The following is a 13,438-nucleotide window of genomic DNA, read 5'->3' on the forward strand; positions in this document are numbered from 1 at the left end:
TTCGGAGGGAAAGAATATATCTGTACTTGGTTATCCGCAGATCAGGGATAGTCACTGTAGATTTGTTAAGGAAAGGTCATGTTTGACATTGAATCATTGAGGGTAATGCATTTGATGTCCACTATAAGGACCTTAGCAAAGCTTTTTGATAAAAGTAGACATGGTAGACTGGTCAAGAACGTAAGGGCCATGGGATCCAAGGCAAAGTGACACATTGGATCCAAAATAGGCTGAGAGGCAGGAAGCAAAGGATGATGCTAGAGGGATGTTTCTTTGCTATTTATGGTGTACATTAATGATTTGGATTTAAACGTAGGGGCTATGATCAAGAAGCTTGCAGTTGACACAAAAATTAATTGGACGGTAAATAGTGAGGAGGATAGCTGTGAACCCCAGGAGGATATCGGTGGACTGGTCAGGAGGGCAGAGCAGTGGCAAACAGAATTCAACCCGGAAAAGTGAGAGGTAATGCACTTGGGGAGGGCTGACAAGGCCGAGGATTACATTATGAATGGTAGGACCATGGAAAGTACTGAAGGTCAGAGGAACCTTGACCTGCATATCCACAGATCCCTGAAGGTGGCAGTACAGCTGGGTAAGATGGTTAAGAAGGCATATAAAATACTTGCCTTTATTAGCTGAGGCACAGAATATAAGAGCAGGGAGGTCATGCTGGAATTATATAAAATGCTGGTTAGGCCACAACTGGAGTACTGCATGCAGTTCTGGTCACCACATTGTAGGAAAGATGTGTTGCACTGTAAAGGGTGCAGGGGAGATTTACCGGGATACTGCCTAGGCTGGAAGTTCTGAGCTATGAGGAAAGATTGGATAGACTCGGGCTGTTTTCCTTGAAGCAGTGAGAGTTGAGAGGTGACCTGATAGAGTTGTGTAAGATTATGAGGGGCATAGAAAGGGTGGATAAGAAGCCACTTTTTCTATTAATAGATGAGCCAGTAAACAGGGGGCATAGATTTAAGGTGAGAGGTAGAAGTCTAAGAGTCGAGTTGAGGAGAAACATTTTCGGTGATAGGTTGGTGGGAATCTGGAACTCATTATCTGAAAGGGTGGTTGGGTCAGAAGCTCTTGTAACATTTCAGAAGTATTTAGATATTCACTTGCACTGCCATAATCCCTAGGGTTATAATTCAAGCACTGGAAAATTGAATTAGTGTAGTCAGATCTTTGTTGACCAATGTGCACAGTAAGAAGTCTCACAACACCAGGTTAAAGTCCAATGCTTGACCAGTATGGACACAATAGACAGAGTGGCCTCCTTCTGTCCTGTAAACATCTATGAATCAAAAAACCTGACACTATGAAAATGCACAAAGGAGTACCAACTTGGCAGAGCTTGAAGCACATTCTTTCCACTGAAAGGTCAAGTTTTGCAATGGAAATTCAGATTGCTGTTTTTGCAAGCTCAGATTATCGCCAGCGTGGAGGTGGATACCCGTGTTCAAAGCGGTGAGCAGGATGTCACTGAACACCCCAAGAGAGTGGCACTGACTTCAGGAAGAAGTCTTCCCTCCTCTCTCAGGAAGGTGGCACTGGTGCTCCCACCACTATTTCCCCATCAATGCCTTTGCTTTGACTTGGCAGCCAGCCAGCTGCCGCCCACACTGAGATGGTGCAGTCGGAAGCTAGGTCCCCTATGCCCACAGCTGCTAGAGGTCATCTTCCAAAGAGAAACTGCAGTCTCATATACTGCAGGTCAGAGGTCCTCTACCAGCCTTGCTGCAACTCTGTGGTAGCACTGCTTAGGAGCATGAGAACAGACAAAGGCAGTTGGAAAAGAGGCAATGAGTAATGTACAATGGTGAGCATTTAAGCCTGTGCCCATTATGGCGCGATTTCATTTTTGAATTTGGATTGGCTTTTATTTCTGCACTGTGGCCAAGATGTGATAGTATTATGGCCAATCCCCAGGCAAGGTCTCTAATTTGTTAACTTGTGATATGGCCCAGATCAGGAGGGATGAACCAGCTCCATTTCTTTATGTAACCCCTTTGGTTGGTTGCAACAAGATTATTTTTTTAAAATTCCCTTCTTTTGTGGATACTTTTTCCCAGGACTTTTTGGTAGGGGTTTTAAAATGAGCCAATTTTACCAGACTTCCTCGAGTTAAAGAAAGAGTGAGGGTATTAGCTACTGAATGATGGAAAAAAAATTATAAAGCACATATACATTTGCACAGATTTTGAGTCCAAAAGCAAAAAACCATAGATGTATCAGTGCTTGACTTGACCATGAGTCGATGGTAAAATATTGCAGCCATTGTGATTTGTGATTCCTGTAGTGCTGACTTCAGCAGGTAAAGAGTCAGTTTTGAGATATCAGCGTCCTGCAGTTTGGCTGGGAAGCAGCCGTTTTTCCTCTTGAGCCATGGCTTTGATAAATTGGTTTGCTTCAGCAATCAGAGTTACCTGGAAAGAAAACCTTTGCAGGGGTCTGTTGCTGTTGTGTTTCCTCTGAACAAGTTTTTTTAAGCTGGCTTTAACTCCAGTCTTCATAAGTTCCTGGAAGATGAAAATCTACAAACTGGTCTGCAATATTGTTCACAGGCTATTACCAGCTCTTATTATCTCCATAGGAGATGGCAGTTTATGGCCTTCACGCACCTGTCTGGAAACAAGGTGTGATTCTAGTCTCGCCCTCTTAGAATCACCCACCAGCAACTCAGCCAACGACTGTATTTATATCCTTCACCACCTTTGGCCTGTATATCCATTTTTATAGCCACAGGTCTTATTTAAAGTTCAATATTTCCATACATAATTCAGGATTTTCCTCCATCATTATGACAATAGTCAGTGACAGGGGGAAGGAGTATGGTATTGGTGGCGTATGGTGAATTAGGATTGAGCTGACTGATGTGCCACTCCGCTGAGTTCCTCAATACAACCTGGTAGAAAGGGAATGTCTCAGACTCCTGCTCAGAGGCAGGGGAAAGGATTACCCACTCATGATGACAAGGTTATGCACATGCAGCCCACCATTCAAAAGCTGGAGTCCTGCTCAGCCAAGTGCCTTAGGGATCCTCCAAGTAATGTAAATGAACTTCAACTTGTATGTATTCATGTCTAGAAATTTATAGGAATACAGCGAGAAGTTGACACTGGACCAAAGTGGGAGGAATAGGGAGGAGGGGGTTAAAAGCTCAGTCATTGCATTTGCTTCCAAACGAAGTCTTAAAGGAGGTGAGAAAGGTTAAGGAAGGACATTCTAGAGCTGAGACTCCATATGGCTGACGGCACAGCTATCAATGAGGGAGGGAGGGAGAAAGAGATGGGCGGCTGCAGGGTGAAGGGGAAGAAGGCACAGGGGATGCACGAGAGGCTATAGTTGGATAAACGCAGGGTTCAAAGAGGGTTACAGACATAGGAAGTGTCGATCCACAAGTAAATTTAAACATGACGGTGAGAATTTACATTTTGAAGCAAAAGCTGTGGGTCAGAAAGCTCAGGATGGAGAAGTGGGACTTAATGCAGAATAAATGATACGATGTCTTATGAGGAACTCTGGCACAATCAACCACAACAATACCACACTGCTGATCTCTGTGGGTTCTTGTGCTAGAATTTGAATCCTGTGCTGGCTAGGGCAGAGGGCAGCATGGTGGCATAGTGGCAAGCACTGCTGCCTCACAGTGCCCCAGGGGCCTGTGTTCGATTCCAGGCTTGGGTCACTGTCTGTGTGGAATCTGCATGTTCAGCCCGTGTCTGCATCAGTTTCCTCCGGGTGCTCTGATTTCCTCCCACAGTCGAAAAGACATGCTGGTTAGGTGCATTGGCTGTGCTAAATTCTCCCTCAGTGTACCCAAACAGGCGCCGGAGTGTGGCAACTGCGGGAATTTCACAGTAACTTCATTGCAGTGTTAATGTAAGCCTACTTGTGACACGAATAAATAAACTTTAAACTATATCAAGAGACTGCTCCTAAATAGGAAAAAATATCAAACTACAGAGCTTTGTACTTAGACTATTATATGATATACAAAATATATATATTCTGTCTAAGCAATGATGTTATGTGCCTGCTTTTCTGTAGTAAGCCTGTAATGTACTATATATTTAGAGTACTAAATGATTACAGGTGGTGTGTGTCTGTATTTGAGTGTGGGGGGCGGTGAGGGGGGAAGGAGGAAAGAGAGCATACCATGGCTCATAGTGGGGTTAACCGCTGCTGCTCCTTGAAGGAACACGCTCTGCCCCTGGCTTGTTAAAAAAAAACTTTCCTTAAGATGAATTGCTGTCCTTGATTGGATGGCAGTCCTGACTGCTTCTGCTTATTTAGCCGCTGCCAGTAAAATGCTGCCAAGCTCCCACCGCCCGCTGGCACAAATTCAGATCCCGCCTTCAGTCCCAGTGGCAGGACTTCTTCTCTGGTGACAAGTCTCAGAAATACACAAAATATCAACACAACATAGAAAGTGAGGAGATGGCACCACCATGTGGTTAATATCGGCCATGCTGCAAAACGTCTTAAACCAGTGCAATATAATTAACTATATATTTACCGATTTTCTTTTGAAATAGTTATTCATACTCCCTCCTTTCAAATAATTTCAGCTGCTGCCCCCCCCCCACCCCCCACCCCATGCCAGTCTCCAACTGTGGCCATGGTACAAAGGTCACCTGATGATCCAAATGCCCAGCTGTGTGAAGCCAACATTGAAAAACGGATACCCGCAGTTCTGGTTTGCAGTGTGTGCATGTCTCTGCCTTTCTATGTCTCCGTGTGCGTGTCTGTGTGCATGCATGTGTCTGTGTGTGTGTGGATGTCTCTGTGCGTGTGTGTCTCTGTCTGTGTGCATGTCTCTGTGCATGCATGTATCTGTGTGACTGTGTGCATGTCTGTGTGTGTGCGCATGTTGTGTGTGTGTCTGTGTGCGTGGATCTGTGTGCATGTCTGTGTGTGTGTCTGTGTGCGTGGATCTGTCTGTGTGCATGTCTCTGTGTGCGTGCATGTGGCCAGTGGATCAGAAGTTGGCCCTGCAGTCTCAGGAGCCAACGGGAGTGCAAACAGAGTTTACCAGGTGTAGAGGAGGGCTGGACAGAAGGACTGCTTCTGTGCTCCAGCACTTGGTTGTACTTATTTATTTTTTAAAATTAAAAGGCTCCTCCAGCCCTCACTCCTCTAGAAATTCCGCAAGCCTCATCTGTATCAACCCATGCCACCTCATGCCCTTCTACCCACCCTCCATGGCCCCTCGTATCCCAATGTCAACCCATGCTTCTAGTCATCCGAGTGATCCTTTATAGCCCCTATGTCAACTTAGTGTCAACTCACAACTAACCCCACCTTTTTCCATTATACCATCCAGGCCAACTCATCTAGTAGCCATCATGGCCAACCCTCAGGAGCATGCTGACATGGCTCTCATTGATATAGTCAATAAAATGAAATTCCTCAACTAATGTCTTTATTAAAGACTAACATTTCTATTTTACAGCCACTTGCAACTGTCAAACTGAACGCTTAACAGGCACCCCACTTTATTATATGTTATGTTATTATCTGGATTTCCAGAAGGCATTTAGCAAGGTGCCGCACCAAAGACTGCTACATAAGATAAAGGTGCACAGTGTTACGGGTAACATATTAGCATGGATAGAGGATTGGTTAACTAACAGAAAGCAAAGAGTGGGGCTAAATGGGTGTTTTTCTGGTTGGCGATCAGTGACTAGTGGTGCTCCTCAGGGATCAGTGTTGGGACCGCAATTGTTTGCAATTTACATGGGTGATTTGGGATTGGGGACCAAGTGTAGTGTGTCAAAATTCGCAGATGACACTGTGATGAGTGGCAGAGCAAAGTGTGGAGAGGACGCTGAAAGTCTGCAAAGGGATATAGATAGTTAGTGAGTGGGCAAGGGTCTGGCAGATGGAGTACAATGTTCGTAAATGTGAGGTCATCCATTTTGGTAGGAATAACATCAAAATGGACTATTATTTAAGTAGTAAAAAATTGCAGCGTGCTGCTGTGCAGAGGGACCAGGATGTCTTTGTGCATGAATCACAAAAGGTTAGTTTGCAGGTGCAGCAGGTAATTAATAAGGCAAATGGAATTTTGTCCTTCATTGCTAGAGGGATGGAGTTTAAAAAGTGAGGTTATGTTGCAGCTGTATAAGGTGCTGGTGAGGCCACACCTAGAGTACTTTGGTCTCCTTATTTGAGAAAGGATACTGGCACTGGAGGAGGTGCAGAAGAGATTCACTAGGTTGATTCCGGAGTTGAGAGAGTTGGCTTATGAGGAGAGACTGAGTAGACTGGGGATATACTCATTGGAATTCAGAAGAATGAGGGGAGATCTTATAGAAACATATAAAATTATGAAGGGAATAAATAAGATAGAAGCAGGGAAGTTGTTTCCACTGGTGGGTGAAACTAGAACTAGGGGGCATGGCCTTAAAATAAGGGGGAGCAGACTTAGGACTGAGTTGAGGAGGAACTTCTTCACACACAGTTGTGAATCTGTGGAATTCCCTGCCCAGTGAAGCAGTTGAGGCTCATTGAATGTTTTTAAGGCAAGGATAGATAAATTTTTGAACAGTAAAGGAATTAAGGGCTATTCTCCTGCCTTTTTCCCATTACTCTGCACATTGCTTGTATTCAAGTAGTCATCTAATGCCTCCTTGAGTGCCTCAATTCAACTTGCCTCCACCTCGCTTCCCGACAGTGCATTCCAGACCCAAACCACTCATTGTAATCTGCTGTACCATAGGACTTTTCACACTTGAAATTCACCAAGCGTGAGAAACAGAGAGCATGCGCCAACCTTTGCTTTCAAGTGGAGGAGGCAAAGTGACTGCAGAACAAGCTAGCCCCTGTCCTCTTGACCTAGGAATGGTGTGTGACCTGAGGAGACCATGAAGGGCAGGAGGAAAAGAAACACATTAAATGTGGACGAGCATACATCATTGGACAGTAAAAGTATGACCATATCAAGTATGTGTATGAAAAGCGTTTAAGAAAGCAAAAGAAAACCCAAAAATGGTTAGTTATCACCATTCAATTAATTGGGAAAACCATTTAATGCGAATCATTTAAGTCACTACTCAGCAAAAATAATTATGAGGTCAATTTCCATCCAATGCAAGGCTATACTGGAAAATACCTTTTTCAGCTCTTTAAACTGATCAATAGAATAATTCACTACAAGTGGCAATGATTATATTTGTGTTACAACTAATATAATGGGGAGATGTGGCTTCAACTGTTGCCATTATCTTTTCTTTATTCATTTGTTGGACATAGGCGTCGCTGGCTGGCCAACATTTATTGCCTATCCCTAGTTGCACTTGGATGGCAGTTGAGAGTCAACCACATTTTTGTAGCTCTGGAGTCACATGTAGGCCAAAGTGGGTTAGGGTGGCAGATTTCCTTCCCTCACGGACACTAGTGACAATCGACGATGGTCATCAGTAGATTCTTAATTCCAGATTTTTTTTTTATTGAATTCAAATTCCACCATCTGCCATGGGGGATTTGAACCCGGGTCCCCAGAACATTAACTGAGTTTCTAGATTAAGTCTAGCGATAATACCACTAGGCCATCGCCTCCCTATCTGAGCAATGGAAAAAAAAAATTAAGGTTACAAAGTGATGGCTCATCCTCCAAATATTTCATATATATATTGTAATGTGATCACACTATTCAGTCCTGGGCATGGTTTCTTGCTGAAGGTACTGCATTGCTATTGGTGTCCTTCCCTCTGCATTGTAACCGATTTCAAATGGTGCTAGAAATTAACCAAGAATCTGAACACCAGAAGAAATCAGTTACCCTGGGCAAAGGGTCACGAGTTACTGGAAATTAATTGATACAAATTACACTCAACAGTTTCAATGAATTAAAATACTTAACAACACTAGTTTGCAATACAGTGTATTGTACAGGACGATAGCTTGTATATCACTGCATAATAGACAAAGCTTCTATCAAAGTGACAAGTTCCTCCAACATAAAAACATCGCAAGGCGCTTCACCAGAATAGAACCAGCCAAAAAGCATTGCGCCGAAGGGGATATTAGTAGGTATGACCAAAAGAGTGTTCATAGAGGCTTTTAAGGAGTATCTTTACAGGACAATCAGTGTTTCATGGAGGGAATTCCGGAGGTTAGGGATCAGATGACTGACTGCACAACTGCCAAGTGGAGAAGGTGATCCAGATAATAAGGAACAGAAAATTCTTGATGGGTAAGAAGGGGATTAGAGATAGGAAGGGGCGAATAGATTTAAATGCGAGGATGAGAATTTGAGACACTGGCCGGTATAACCCCTCTACCCTCACCCTCTGGTGGTGAGGTTGGCTCGCTATTGGTCACTGGTGTGATGTTCTGGTCCTGCCGATGTCTACGGTGTTTTCTGTGGCTCTCCTGTCCCACCACTGGGGGGTGTGAGAGAGAAAGAGAGAGAGAAAGAGAGAGGAGTGTCTTTGACGAGACTGGAAGAACCCACCAGCAGAAAGGGGCGGACAATCCTGCTTTTGGTGCTCCAATGCAAGTCAATGAACACAGGGGTGTTGAGCAGTGGGACAGGATACAGACATCTTTAGATGAGCTGGAAAATGGGAGGGCAGCCAGGAGAGCACTGAAGTAATCCGGTCCAAAAGGTGATGAAGGATTTCAGCAGCAAAGGGGCTGAGGTAGACATTATGGCAGTGGAATTAGATGGTCTTTGTATTGGCAAGGTTTCGGGGTTGGAAATTCAGCTCAAAACCAAGCAGGATATGGAAGGTGCTAACAGATTGCTTCAAGCTGGGGCAGTGGCTAAGGGGGGATGGAATTGACAATGAGGGTGTGAAACCTGTAGCAGAGGACACAGATAATTGCTTATTTCTCCAATGTTTAACTGGAGTAAATTTCTGACGTATGCTGGACTTGATGTTGTTCAAGTGTAGAAGCAGTAGAAGGGTTGAGAGAGGGGTTTGAAAGGTACAATTAAGTGTCTATAGTGAACATGTGCACCCGATTCCATCTCTTTGGATGCTGCCTCCAGAAGGAAGCATGTGGATGAGGTGGACAAGGATGTATCCATGGATGAAGCAGGAAGATAAGCCGCTGCTGGAAATGTTCCTGCTGTGATTAAATAAGGAGAGTGAGGTGTGTTTAGGTGAGTTGAACAATGGAGTAAAGGTGCTTGAGGTAGATAGTCTGGTCAACTACACCAATGATAGAGTGAAGGATGAGATTCAATGCAACACAGTCATATGGGGGTGTCTTTTGTGAATTATTTCAGGGTTGTTTCAGTGCTGAAGCATGGGTGAAAACTTGCTTGGAGAACTTAAACGTAGAATTGCAGGAAAGGTGGAATTTTGGGAGATGGGGCATTAGCGTGGAGGCCAGGATGGGATGTTATCATCAGTTTAGTGGGAAAAGGAGGTCAAGGGAGCAGGAACTAGGTGATGAGCTCAGATTGGGCATTAAGGGAGATACGAGAGAAACCAGAGGAAGATGGATAGGGAAAGGGGGGAGGAAAACCAAGTGAAAGGTTCTCACAGTGGGAAAGGGAGAGGGCAGATGGAGCACAGCCTGTTGACCTCAATCTTGTTGATAGAGATGTTCATGAGGTCTTTGCATTTATTGTAGGGGGAGGGTGTAAACAGGGGTTTAACAAGATGATTAGTAGTGGTGAAAAAAAAAAAATCACCCAATCCCATAGCCTCCTGGATGTTGTCAGACAATCCACTTTGTTGCTATTCTTTCTCCTAGAACACTGATTTCAAATGGTGCTAGAATCAGCTCTGACACAATCTAAGACACCATATGAAACCAGCTTCCTGAAGAAAAATGTGTCCACCGTCCATGTAGATTCCAGGATAACCTCCAAGTCCCCTTCCAGGTCACGCAAGCAAATCGTGCTGAGAGTGTTTGGCAGATTCATGCTGAATTAGAAACATTCCCATGGTCCCAGGCTGTAAAAGAAAGAAAAGGAGCAGAAGGCCATTCAGCCCCTCGAGTCTGTGCCCTCGCACTCAGTAAGATCAAGACTGACCTTGGGCCTCAAACTTTACTTCCTGCTTAACCTGCATATCTCTCGTTTCCTCAGAGTCTGTACAACATGCTGCTTAATTGTACTGTGCGGGATCAACATTTCTTTGTGACAGAAAACTGAAGCAAATTAAACCATCCATTTCAGATATTTGGGGGAGGGGAAATACCCTGAAAATTCAATTTGACGTTTATTTAGTCTGATATTTCTATTGAATTGGTTTTTATTAATTCGAGTTATGTTAACTAATGATCCTGTTTCGCAATATGGCATTCAGTTGCTTGTTTACTGATACTGTGAAGTATTTTAAAAATGCCAAACAAAGACTGATATTTGAACAGGCTGCCTCCTCAGTTAGAAAACAGAATTCCAGTTCAACTTACTTCAAAAGAGGGTGTGGCACAAGGCAAGGATGGAAGAAACCTGAAGTGGACTTGCTAAATGTACCCACAGTATCAGTGCACGTTTGGAGGGGCCCCACTGCATATCTACTGTGTTATGTTAACTTCAGCATCCTCTACATTTTTGTCAGGTATTGAGGGCGCTGCAATTCTTGCTGCAACACCTCAACAACCAGAATCTGTTCCAGGAAAATGAGAGGCTAGACAGATGGTTCCCTGTGGATTATAATTCTCTCCAACCTTGGGTGATAACACCAGTCACCATGGCAACCAATTATAAAAAGTACTAAATGGAGCCCATGGGTCTTGTGGTGCAGTGCGCAGTGTCCCTACTTCTGAGTCAGAAGTTCCGGGAACGAATCCTACCCCTTGATGGCCTGTTTTCAAGCGTTGAGCATCAAACTACAAACCCTTCTAAATGCACCAATGGCTGGCGGCAAGAGCATCCATTCCCGGCATGGTGGCACAGTGCTTAGCACTGCTGCCTCACAGTGTCAGGGACCAGGGTTCGATTCCCAGCTTGGGTCACTGTCTGTGTGGAGTCTGCATGTTCTCCCCGTGTCTGTGTGGGTTTCCTCCGGGTGCTCCGATTTCCTCCCACAGTCCAATGATGGGCTGGTTAGGTGGATTGGCCATGCTAAATTCTCCCTCAGTGTACCCGAACAGGCTCCAGAGTGTGGCGACTAGGGGATTTTCACAGTAACGTCATTGCAAAGTTAATGCAAGCTAAGCTTCACTTTAAGAGCAGGGGAGACTCCTGGTTAGCCACACTTGATGTGGCGACAGGTGAGTGACCTGCTCCAAGAAAAGCTAGCTATAGAAACAGATATGCCTTGTGCATCACGAGGTTCAGGAAGAGAAACAACAACAAATGTGACCCAAAAGAAAACCAGTTTGTTCACAGAGCAACAGCCTTGATGCTCCAATGCCACCCTATGGATTATTCCAGGAACATACTGAAAACACCAGAAGAGAATAGCGATGATATTGAACATACAACATACCGAAATTCACAGGAAGCATTCGCTGCAAATGGCCAACAAACAGGATGAAAAGTAACCATGGACGGATGTGGACAAAGACCTGCCAAGAAGCGATTGCCACATTCTACAGCGGAGTTGCAACACTGATTGTTTAAATGTCACGGGGACAATACTGATCACTTGTGCTGGTCTAGAGCTTAAAACAAAAGTGCAACCCTTTGATAAAAGCTCATGGTGGTCAGATGTCCAAAAATTGACGGCAACATTTCTGTGGTGCGATATTGATTCTGTTTTCTCCTGGTTGCTTGTAAGAGGCAAGCCATCCTGTGGTCTGCAGGTCAACATGTGCCTATCGATCACAGAGTTACAGTTTATGATGCATTATAAGAAAAATGAAGGTACTCATTACAGTGAGGTGGAACCTGCATGTGTGCCCCTCCTTATGGGTGTTCATCCAGTAATATCGCATCTTTCCAACACGCCAAGTCTTAGGGAAGTTCTCACTGGTCACTCCCAGTAAGCAGCGTCACGGGCCGTTGCTGTCGCCTGCCAAGTGAACACAAGAGGAAAAATAAGCTGGGGCATACATGAAAGAAGTTGCATTTACTTAGTGCCTTTCTAACCTCAGTGGCAGCATTTTTCCCTCAGAAATAAGAGTTCACGCGGTACACTGTGGCTGACAGGGTGCGGTGCACCAGCAGCAATAGGACCAATGGAGAAGACAGGCCTTCATACTTTCAAAGGCCGGACAGATCAAAGCTCTGATTTTCTGAGACCAGCAAAAATCACAGCTGTGCTTATCTATGACCCAGGTTTGGAGTAAGACTCGCCTTGCCAAAGCTTGGCGTTCAGGCCCCTCACCCTTCGTTAGAACAGGCTACAGATGTGGAAAAAAAAACAGGTAGGGGGAGTCAGGTCAGCAGCACTATTGGCACAGGAGCCCTAAAAATCTGGGCACTCAGCAGATCTTAGACAGCTGCTGCTGACTCTGCGAACATATCATTATCTGTGAAAGGATACTAGGTCAGAGAGAGCACTGTGAGCAAAGCCTTGCCCTTCACTAAGAGCACCTTGAAAGTATTGCTGAAGAAGGTGCAGCAATGGGTGATGAATTGTTCTGGGGCAGATCACCATTCTCTCTGGTGACAGAGCAAGTGAATAGAGTCTCGTAGGTCACTCTTATCTTGGGGAGAATAATGTTATATCACATCTGGAGAGGTGCCAAAGCGCATCTTTGCAAATATGAATTTAAAGCTTCACTGGTAAAGGTTCTCCTTCGTATGCTCAGAGCATGCGGGAATCATTTGTCTTTTTTTTTGTATATATTTACATATATCATACAATCACTGAATCAAAGAGTACAGAAGGAAGGAGGCCATTTGGTCGATAGTGCTTCTAGTGGCTCTTTGGTAGCACAGTTTAATTAATCCCACTCCCTTGCTCTTTCCCTCATAACATGTTAATTTATTTTCTTAAACTAAGTCCAATTCTCTATTAATGTTATTAATGAATCTGCTTCCACCAGGCAATGCATTTCTGACACAGCAACTGGCTGTGTTAAAAACTGTTCCCTCACATCTTGCTCGCCTCTAGGCCTTTTTGCCAGTGAACCATCTTCAATCGGTGTCCTTCGATTACGGGCTCCCCTGCCACTGTAAACAGTTTCTCCATATTTATTCCATCAAAACCACTCTTGATTTTGAACGTCGACCAAATCACCGTTCAGCCTTAAAAGGAGAATAGCCCCAGCTTCTCCATATAAGTGGAGTCCCTCATCCCAAGCACCATTCTTGTTAATCACTTCACTCTTTCTCGAGGTTTTTCCAAGGTGCTAATATCTTTCCTAGAGTGTGCTGCATTAGAACATAATACCTCTGCTGAGTGTTTAGCGCAAGTTCCTTGCTTTTGTCCAGCATTCACCTACACTGGAGCCAAGAATGCCATTTGCCTTGTTAAACTGGCTTCTCAACTTTGTCCTACCACTTTCAGGAATTTGTGCACATTCACTTCAAGATCCTGTTCCCCCTCTTTAGAATTGTACCATTTGGTTCATACTGACT

At 44.4% G+C, this 13,438-nt stretch overlaps 1 long non-coding RNA gene across 2 annotated transcripts in view; it reads right to left on the minus strand.

Annotated features, from left to right (window-relative positions):
• Positions 1-6,900: 6,900 nt before the first annotated feature.
• The window catches only part of LOC144511863 (uncharacterized), a 100,820-nt gene continuing 94,282 nt past the window's right edge, over positions 6,901-13,438 (minus strand). Inside the window, exons 5-6 of one of the 2 annotated variants that reach the window (XR_013500919.1) lie at positions 11,400-11,924; positions 6,901-7,568 (exon numbers count right to left, since the gene is read on the minus strand). This is a non-coding gene — a long non-coding RNA (uncharacterized LOC144511863). Of the gene's footprint in view, positions 7,569-11,365; positions 11,925-13,438 lie in introns of those variants that run through there. The other variant, XR_013500920.1, reaches the window with a different exon arrangement.

The sequence above is a fragment of the Mustelus asterias genome, chromosome 25, assembly GCF_964213995.1.
Source record: "Mustelus asterias chromosome 25, sMusAst1.hap1.1, whole genome shotgun sequence".
Classification (NCBI taxonomy): domain Eukaryota; kingdom Metazoa; phylum Chordata; class Chondrichthyes; order Carcharhiniformes; family Triakidae; genus Mustelus; species Mustelus asterias.